The sequence below is a fragment of the Calidris pugnax genome, unplaced genomic scaffold (assembly GCF_001431845.1).
Source record: "Calidris pugnax isolate Ruff unplaced genomic scaffold, ASM143184v1 scaffold58, whole genome shotgun sequence".
Classification (NCBI taxonomy): domain Eukaryota; kingdom Metazoa; phylum Chordata; class Aves; order Charadriiformes; family Scolopacidae; genus Calidris; species Calidris pugnax.
The window spans coordinates 4,840,315-4,850,941 of record NW_015090868.1 but is presented as its reverse complement, the minus strand read 5'-3'; the positions used below and the strand labels follow the sequence as shown (position 1 = coordinate 4,850,941).

At 37.6% G+C, this 10,627-nt stretch overlaps 1 long non-coding RNA gene across 1 annotated transcript; it reads right to left on the bottom strand.

The window, feature by feature from the left end:
• Window positions 1-1,710: 1,710 nt before the first annotated feature.
• Window positions 1,711-8,174, bottom strand: LOC106890008. Its single transcript, XR_001412444.1, has 3 exons — window positions 8,050-8,174; window positions 3,268-3,363; window positions 1,711-2,571 (listed from the first exon to the last, which is right to left on the bottom strand). It is a non-coding gene; the product is annotated as an uncharacterized LOC106890008 (long non-coding RNA).
• Window positions 8,175-10,627: the final 2,453 nt, after the last annotated feature.

The following is a 10,627-nucleotide window of genomic DNA, read 5'->3' as shown; positions in this document are numbered from 1 at the left end:
TAGAACAGGTCTCAGTGTAGCTGAAGAGGCTCTGTACTGGGCTGATTTCCTCCAGCAATGAGGTTCTGCATAAAGAATAACACTGTTGTGTTTCCTGGAAGTTTTTTTTCCTTACCTTTTATATGTATCTGTGTCTTCTGTGGTCTGGAAAGAAGCGGCTCAGACTTTAAAAGCAACATCAGCTTCAGACCAGTTCAAATAACGTTTCCCCTCAGAACAACAGGTAATAGAATTAAAAGACTGTCAAGCAGCTTTTAATCTCCCTTAGGAAATAAAAACGTAAAGTGCTGAATTAATTTTTAAAGGACGACAGTTGCAGTTACTTGTGGCTGATTATGAGGAAATCAGTGACCCCAGTGAACGCTGTAGCAATGAGTAAGAATTGTTTCTTCTTTCCTGGTTTTTATTAGACAGTAAACAGACCTTTTCAAAACACGAGCAGATGTATTTAGGTGCCCTGATTTCAAAACTACGGAGCACCTGGAGATATTCCCCAATATACCTTCTTATGGCACCTGCACACACTCTTGCTGGTGTGAGGAACACATGGAAATGATGCTCACTGGTAGCTAAGTACTAACCCTCTCTATGCCCAGTTCTATTTCTTCATTTCATTTTCCTGTTTTTATGGTTTTAAGTGAGGATGGGTTTCCCCCATAATAGTGAATTGGAACTGGTGGAGGAGAGCAGAAATGAAAAAATATGTGTTGGCTTGAAAATATGGGACTACAGATTTATTCTCACTCCTGGCTCTTTATCTCTTTTGTTTATGTTCTATGCATAAATACAGGGAGGTGACAAAAAGAAAAACAATGATGATTTCAATCATTATTTTGTATTTCTTTAAGAGGAGCTTAGGTCCTTGCAGGGCTTTACAAATACTAAGGTTGTATATTCAATCTTAAACTAGCTTACATATGATTGTAGACTTCAGTCTCCAAAAGCAGCAAACAGTGTCCATTAGGAGATTTAAAAAAATACACCAACCTACCAGTGGATCTTTTGTTCTGTGGTTCAGAACATGGCTACCTGCCTTAAACAAACAGAACTGATAATTTGTAGGTTACACTGACATACTCTGATGTTCAGCCAGAGATTTCTTACCAGATAAAAGCACCTACTGTGGTATGTCCCTGAAAGTACCTGAACACGCTCTTCAGCCTCTTAGATTTTCTTTCATTAAAAAAAAACTAATGATGTGCATAAATGACTCATCTTGGCCCAAACCTTAATTGTTTCTTTGCTTATATATGGAATCTGAAAGAATGCAAAATGAGTTACTGATATGTTGTTAAATAGGGTAAAAATCTAAAGTGTGGAATCAGAAAGATTTCAAGGGAAAATGCAAATGAGAAAGCAAAGATCACAAAATTAGAGCAGATTTTTCTTAAAATTCCTTCATTGAGCACACAGTGAATGTTTTTCTCTATGACCTCAAAATGTTTTAACCAAACAAAAGTCCTACTAACACAGAATAGTCTTTATTTTGAAAGCCTAAGGCCATCAGCTGTAAGGACAGGAGATGAGATCATGTGCCTGACTAGGTGATAATTGTGATATGCAACTGCAATTTGACATGTTTAAGATTACAGCATGGTATTACTTATGTTTTCAAAAATTAAAGAAGGTTCTGTGAGACAACATACAAAACTTTCTTTTTTAAAGAAAGATTTATTATTTTTTTTCTTACAAACAAGATAACAGCTATCATTTTGATTCTCTGGATAGGAGAGGAAATAAACATGCTTCTGTCTTCTCAGATGATACTTGATTGTCATTTTATGGCATATACTATATTTGATTCTGCCAGTTGAAAGACAGCTTGCTAGCACACCCTCCTGACTAAATACAAAAGAGGTTTCCCTCAAACAAGAGGGGGTTTATTACACAAACAATACAGAGAAGAGAAACAAGATAAAATAGCAAAATTGAAAATTCAATACAAACTAATGCTTTTGCTGTTAAAATCAAGGCATACAACAGATGTGTCATTGTGACCAGATAAAAATAATATTGTTTTGCTAGAGACATAAACCACCTTTTCCATTAGAAATAATGCCTTGTTATGACTGGCTGTGGTAGCATAGTACATTTGGCACAAGTGAGAACACCCGTGGTGTGCTACCATGTTTAGAATTCTTTCTCATGATGAATAACAGTCAGAAAAAAAGTTGAGCATAATGATATAACAAGCAGGCACTTAAGCAGATGTTTTATCTGAACAGAGTAGTTCAGAAACCTAAAAGAATGCAGGTTTGCTTCTGCCTCTTAGCTCTTCTTTAGTATTTCATTTCTTCTGGCAAATAGCTTTGAGGAATCATTGTAAGTTTATCCATAAAATAAGAAGTGGTTAAAAGGTCTTGTTGCTCTCAGATAGAAAGTGGGTCTCTAGCCCTTTGACGTGCTCAGCTCCTGTTGCAGCTGCTGGGCTACCTGACACGGATTTGTCCCATTTTGGAGAGATGCACAGTGAGGAGAGCTCCTCTTGGCAAGGCGAGCTCCTCGTTCCTGGAGGAAGCAACGTGGGTCACGCTCGTAACAGCCAGTTCAGCTTAACTCAGCCAAGTGTCACTGCAGAAGGAAAAGCAGGGGAAAGCATGAGCTGTGAGCTGGCAGCGTGCCGTTCCATTACACCACTTTCCATTCAACCCAAGTCAGAGTCATACTGAGCTGCCTCCACTAGAACAGTGCCAGATAATCTGGAATCATGAAACAGCAAGCAGACCTTTGCGCTTTCCATACTCTACAGAGTTTGCCAAGGATCCCTTGCGTGGGTTGTAGGCGGGTGCCTATCACAGTCAAATTCTGGTTCAGGTAGAACCTGCCTGGTTCAGATAGGTCTGCCTGCCAAATATCCTGTAAATTGAAATTGAACTGCTACTCCTTACCCTCAGTATTTCCTAGCTGATCGTGCTGCACACGGAAAGACTATACTTTCCTGTATTGTACTGACTATTGAACTGATTTCTTCATTGATGGTAAATCCATTTTAGGATCTTTTGTGATGAAAGTGCGAAAACTTTTGAATATAGGAGGAGCTGAGTCAGTAGCATAGCTACATCCTTGCTCAGCTACAATTATCCTGATAACTATGACCTGGAACCCCAAGTTTTCAGTTCTGCTCTATGGCTTCATTGGTAAGTGGGTTTAAGCAAGTTGTCAGTCTGCAATATGTTACTGGAGTGCGTGGTAGTTGTAACTGGGTATATTCAGTAAATAACACTATGGATGAGTAGCCAACTGCTTCCCTTCTACCGGCATACTTACTGGGAGTGAGGAATGGCCTCCCGTGATTCAGATGCTCCAGTGGGATCCTGGCATTAGGGCCACCCACCAAGTTGCAAACCATCCTCTTCTACATTTCTGCTTGCAATAAAAGAAAGAATTTTCAGGTATTAAGTGCTGGACCGCAGCTATAAATAAAGGACTCTTCCTAATTACTCTGTCAATGCCTCACCAAACAAGGTAGTGAGAGCTTAATTAAACTCATGATTACTTGTGAAAGATATAGATGTCTATTAATTTCATGACATCACTAATAATTTCAGATTTAGATTGAGTTCTTTGGATGCTACTCTTCAAAACCTACGCAATCTGCTATGGTACTGATTTCACCTGCCCATTTTACAACCACTAGCTTAAAAACACACACTTTATGAATAAAAAAACCAGGCAGTATTTCAGAAGGTTGCTAGCAGACCGAGGGACTTTCAATCTTAAAAGCCCAAACCTGGATTACACTAGAACTAATTCATCTTTTTTTTTTCCTTCTCCCCATCCCTCTCCTTAAATATGTAATTATTGAAACTCACACCCCATGAGGGAAGGAAAAAAAGTAGTAACCTTCTGGAACAGGAGATTGGAAAGTCAGGCAGTTCAGATGGTCTTCTAGTTAAAGCATTGGCTAAGAGTCAGATAATGAGGGTTTAGAATCTGACACAAACTTCCTGTGTGATTTTTCTGAAAGCTGTTTCAAGCCAAACTATGATACTCTGTTTTATAATAGCAAGCTAGAGCATGCTCCCCCATGATTCAGCTGGAACTGCTTGTGGAGCAAAGCATCAGGCCTCTTGGTGAAAGTGGCAGAAATCTGATCTTCAGCCTCCTCCTCCCTTGTCCTTGAGTCAACGGATTGGTAATACAAATACCAGCCTGCCTCAACAAATGTTCTTCTATTTATTGCCTCACTTATGCTGTTCAGATATGGCATTAATGGTCTTGGTCCAGAAAAGTTTATAAGCGTGTTTCTGGCCTTAAACACAAACACCACCATTAAACTTTATGGCTTACTTAAGTATAAGGCCATTAAATCATGCACAAGTTTTGGTGAAATCTGATTGCAATACTTAGCACCTCTGAACTGTGCAGCTCTGGAAATACCTACAGCAGTGCTGGAAGAGCCATAGTCTTGCCCTTGCTTTTAGTAGAAATAGTTATAATATAAGGAGACCATTCAGACTTGTGGATTGAGGAAGATTCCCCCTCAAATAGGACTTTCTACATCAAGTATAATATCTGAGTAAGTCTCTAAATATGACAATAAAAGATTTATATGCTAGCTTAAAGACTTTCTATCATACCCTGTCTAATGATGTCATCTTGTTTTACAACTGTGCCTCTGCACACTGGTAATAAATTGCACATAATGGTAATTATATACACTAGTACAGAGTACCCCATATAGTTTATTGATCGTAATTTTCTCACTGTTCAGAGATATTGCTTATTATTCAAGAATTGCAATTAATTTTCCTTATGAACCAGTTTTTAAAATATTTCTTAGTCCAAACCAAGCATCAAATTTCCATGCCATTTCTATTGGGATGTTCAAAATCTACACCTAAACCTTGATATTTAAACTGATGATTATACTTTGCCCTTTCCTTTGGCCAGCTTCTTAGTTAGCAGTTCTTATTTTCAAATGCAACCAAATGTAATATGTAAACCAAAACAATTTTACAAGCAACATCTTGAATTTTTGTATTTGTAAAATTTCACCTTACATGAAAGAGAATAAGTATTCTGGATAAGAAATGTGTCAGCTTTTCTAGGGTTATATTATCAGCAACAGACACGGCTTTGTAGGGTTCTGATCTACAGTAAAGTCACTTTGGTACATAACTTAGAGTGTAATCTCCCATAGCCACAGGCGGCTTCACACCCGTTCGAAAACAATTTGCTTGGTAAATTAGCTAATAATATTGGAGCAATATTTGATTAATTAGTCTTCCAATTTATTAGTGATACTTACATGGAAATTGAGAAGTAGAGATTGCTGTTTATTAGACACAAATACTATACATTCAGATTAGCTTCCAGTTAATTATGTAGAGATATAATGTATCTACTAGTACTCCTAATCACCACGTATCCACATTGTTGGTCATTCAGAACTCACGGCTGCTTTTTTTCATCATCAGGTTTGTATTGACTATCTCGCATCAACACAATGCAATATTAGAATATCGTTCTGCAGTTATTTCTCAGCCCTCTGTGATTTTGCTCAGTGGAAGTACTTGCTCTCCTCTCCCACTGATGCTCAACAGCTGCCAAGAGAGCTGTTTCTCCTCTCCTTCCTATAACACTAGCTTGCAAACCTATCCATGACACTCCTGTGAAAAGTAATGAACGGTTCACTGGAATACTTGCAGGAATCCAAAGCTTTCTGTGCTCTGAGTATACTGAGAAAATGTGTATCTGAAATAATACAGATACCAAAATCCTATGAATAATACAGTAACACTACATAATAGCTCACATCTGTTCTTCATTGTGAGTGAGTTTGGATGGCTTGTCCATATTTCCCTTCCCTGTACTTTAAGACAATGGAAAAAGCCACATCTTTTTCTTTCATAATACCATGGTTAAAAACTGGTCTACCCTCTTTCAGACTACTGTGTTTGCATTCTTGAAATAGTAATCAAATTTGATTTGAGTTTCATACTTTATCGAGGGACTTATCTTTGTTAGGGAACATGAATTTTGAAAAGCAGTCTGATCCTAGGCACTTAGACAGCACTTAGACATGCATTCCAAGGATATTTCCCCAGCAAAAATGGGGAATTATAAATCACCAAATGGCGTGTACTTTTTTTTCTAAACTGAGGAACAATATCACATCTCCAAACTATTGTGACCTGTGTCTTTCACTAGATGTACTCTGCCTATATGACTATTGTAGGTACAGCATGTAAATCAGAACTCAGCTGCTTAAAAGTAAATAGCTGACCAACAGAATGCAGCAATCACATATTTATAGAAATATAAGTGTATTTTTGTTGAAACATGCCAAAAATAGCAACCACTTGCATACTTCCAAAGCTCCACATACCAGGTATTGGCTTCATCTTCGTTCTCCATCAAGGGACCGTTGTCTAATTAACTGAAATGAATGCATTTGCCTGCATTCCATTACAGAAAGTAGGTATAGTATGAAGAGTGTTCCAATAGGGGAAATCATCCAGCTATCCTAATTGCATCCTAAAATATTTTGGGAATTTACTGAAGAAGAGTAAAATTTACTGCTGTGCTGATTTGACATTGCCCATGTTTGGACTAGAAATATCTGTTCTGTATTATATTGGGAGAAGTAATATTTTGTCATGAGAATTAAATGGGTGTAGTGATTGGTTTAAAATTCCCTAACTTCCTCTTGGTAGCTTCTTTTTTTAATTTTATTTCTTGGATTTCAACATGCCTCCATCCTGTTCAGCACCTGGATTTTCTCCCTTCCCTCTTCCCTTCCCTCTTCCCTTCCCTCTTCCCTTCCCTCTTCCCTTCCCTCTTCCCTTCCCTCTTCCCTTCCCTCTTCCCTTCCCTCTTCCCTTCCCTCTTCCCTTCCCTCTTCCCTTCCCTCTTCCCTTCCCTCTTCCCTTCCCTCTTCCCTTCCCTCTTCCCTTCCCTCTTCCCTTCCCTCTTCCCTTCCCTCTTCCCTTCCCTCTTCCCTTCCCTCTTCCCTTCCCTCTTCCCTTCCCTCTTCCCTTCCCTCTTCCCTTCCCTCTTCCCTTCCCTCTTCCCTTCCCTCTTCCCTTCCCTCTTCCCTTCCCTTCCCTGTGAAAAGTAGGTGAAAAGAACCTGTATGTGTCTATTAAATATCTAGATTCTACTGTAGAGACTTAGGTTCTCTAGACAGGGTTCAAGTCAGCAAAACATCACTTAGTACTTTTTTGGCTCTAACGTGGCTTCCATCTCTTTTGCTTACCTTGTTGCCAAACAGTAAGATACATGCACACCAGGCATGTATGACAAAAACCATCATGGTTTTCACAATTTGCTCTTTCAGTATTGAATTTAAATGTGTCCCAGTAACGATGTATGTGTCTGAGAACCCTGTGCTTTGGCCTATGTGTCTTCAGGGGAAAGGAACAGCAGGCAAATACCTATCTGCAAACAGGTCCTCCTGCCTCTCCAAGAATCTTTCCCAGGAAGAGTGGGAATTGAGGTGACGCACAGATGCATCTTGTTTCTGTAATTAACAGTGTAGCTGCTGTTCTTTCTTTGGTCTTTCAAATCTTTTCTGTTCTCAGATCTTCTCGTCCTCTCAAATCTGAGGGGAGCTGAGGAGGTCTTGGCCAGGAAGTTTATTTAGGATTCCCATGAATAATGCTTAGAGCAAACACATTCTTTGACTGGTTTGATTACAACCGGGAGACATGCCTAACCAGGGAAAGCAGCTGCTTTGATGACACTGTTGAATAAGCATCTCTTTCTAAATCTCCTGTAAATATAACCACAGACAAAGACGAGAAGGATCACGGTCCATTAACTTCAGGCTGTGTGAATAAATGTGAGATAATAACAATCAAAAACATTTGCATCTGAATTTGAGAAAACAAAGCATAGGTCTGTTGTGAACACTGGGCTGATGTGTTTATACTCTTAGTACCTGTTTCACTTGATCCACTACAGTTAAAGAAAAACAAACAAACAAAAAACAAAACCAAAAAACCCAAAACCAAAACCTAAGGAAAAACCTTAATCTGTTTGCAGTAAGACAGTAGGGACGTTTCTGCAATAAGTCAGCAGTTGTGTTTCTCATTGTCTACTCACTTTTAATGTGTTTCTCCCAGTGCTGCCTTGGAAAGTTACTGACTGATTTGGATGATTGCATGAATTTCGCTATTACTTTTCATAGCAGAACCTGAAATGTTATATTTGTCTTCAAGCATGTTATTCTGAAATGTTATATTTGTCTTCAAGCATGTTGTTTCTGCAGTTAACTGAAAAGAAAAAAAAAAAAAATTAGCATTTAAATGAAGATGTTGTTAAATTCTGTCACGGAGAAAATAATGAGAACTATTAGTAGAAAATATGCGCAGATTTTTACTCTGTCGAGACATGATATAGATCTAAATTAGGCTATGTAAACTAGTAGCTGAAACTACAATCCAAATTCAGGGAAACAGAGTTTCTTCTGACTCTTTTTCAAGGTGTGACCATCATCCAGAGAGCAGTTACTGTCCTATATGCAGTTTGCATGTGCGTGTTGAAATAGAGGAAAATTTTCCTGCAGCTTCTCAACCATTCCCCATCTTCTTGATAATGCTAACATTTAAATTTCACCTTTAAAAGTAGGAATGGAGCTTTTCATTCTACTACTGAAAGACTTAACTTATGCCTTAAATGCATGACCTCTATAATTGGCCATTGCTACCAGACATTCTTAGGATGGATGTGGAATTTTTTTTTTTTCTAAGGATCTCTCAGAGGAACTGGGAAAACTGGGCAAGAAGCCTATAGCAATAGTAAGGTACAGTCACAAGTAAAAATAAAAGTAACTTTTCATAAAAGGATATCTCTTATCCATTAAAACTTGAATCCAGTTTCTGAGAGTATTAAATCAGTGGAAAAATTACTAGTAGCAAGGTAAAAATACCCTAACGTTTCTTCAGCTTTTTAAACCACATATTATTAAAGCTCTTGTTAAATGGCTATGTATAAAATCAAAGTTGTCTCTAAGTAATTTGATTTATAGAAAAAGGGAAAAGAAGTATTGCAGAAAAAAACTTTCATCTTAATTGTATGTTTAGATAACCCAATTTGAATGGTTAGAAACCTAGTTATGAAACCTAATTATGTCTGACATGTAATCCCAGGTTTAAATAAGGGACCAAAATCCAAGAACATCTTGATTTAATATTAAAATGCTGTTGTCACTAAAGGAAAATAGTTGTTTGTCGGTTTCAGCTTCACTGATATTAGAAATTAATAGAGCTTGTAAATGGGAAGATCCTGAAAAAAGCTTCTATGAAGGAAACTCAAAATGTGAATGAAATGGATATGTTTCTTTGAAAAGATGAACAGTTCAGTGTCTCCCCAGGTGTGGTTAGTACTATTCAAGCCATTCGCTATAAATTATTTACTTTGCAAGGCAGTTATCTTATTTGAAAGTAGTTTTCAGAAGCCATCTGCACAGTTTCCATTAATTTGCGTAGAAGAGAATAAGATCTTGAGACTCTCTTTAATTTTGAAGGCTTTAGTGGCACCACTGCTGAATACCACTACATCAACACTCACAAACAAAATATTCAGTCCCTAGAGATTTAATGCTTGGTCCCAAATTTAAAAGATTTCCTCTAAAATATTCCTCTAAAAAGATTTTCTCTTAAGAGTGGAAATTATTTCCTCTGAAAAGATTTCCTCTGAAGAGGCTAATTTCCTATGTTTGGATAGCCTTGGCAATATCTTAGAATGAATTTCTGGCCAAAGATTAAACTGGCAACCCTGGGTTAAAGTGCATTTCTGACAAAGAAATACACAAGATCGCCATTTTTGGAACCTAATGCTACTTAAATACATGAGTAATTGTGCTTGGACAAGATGGTCTATACCAATCTTTGGATCTCATTCAAGCCAAAAATTGGGTTTGGGGCTTTGCTTTTCTGGGTTTCATTTTTTGCCTTCTAACTGGATTTTCTGGAACCTAATGCTACTTAAATACGTGAGTAATTGTGCTTGGACAAGATGGTCTATACCAATCTTTGCATTTCATTCAAGCCAAAAATTGGGTTTGGGGTTTGGGGCTTTGCTTTTCTGGGTTTGATTTTTTGCTTTGTTTTGTTTTGTTTTGCCACGTTCCACTCTGTCATTATATGCTACTGGTGAGCGAGTTACAGAAACAATACAATTACCTTTTCCGCCTGCCTTATACTTAAACACTCAGGGGGTTGTTTTTACACATTAAATTTTTCCTTCATTTTATATATATATATGCTATCATTAATCATATGCTCAAACTAAAGACTTCTTTGAAGTCTTTATTTACTGTTAATGGGGGAGCCAGGATGATTTTTGTTGGTTATCTTGTGGATTATATGAAAGACATCATTTAACTGATGACCAGCTACATGCATCACATAAACATATGCTCTGTCAGGAGTGTTAAAGCTAAAGAGAAATCCTAGGATAATAGTAAACAAATATCTCAACAGAAAATTATTATTTTGGGAAACAAAAATACATGATGCTAATTGTTTATCTGAAAGTGTATCATACAGGTCTTAGACCCAGCTTTGTCTGTTAGTAGTGGTGAACTTTTTTTTTTCCTAAGGTGGGGGACTAGAGCCTACTTTTTCTGAAACTGTGTATTATCAAAACAATTTGTGGAACCGTATCTACTGCTTTCAGG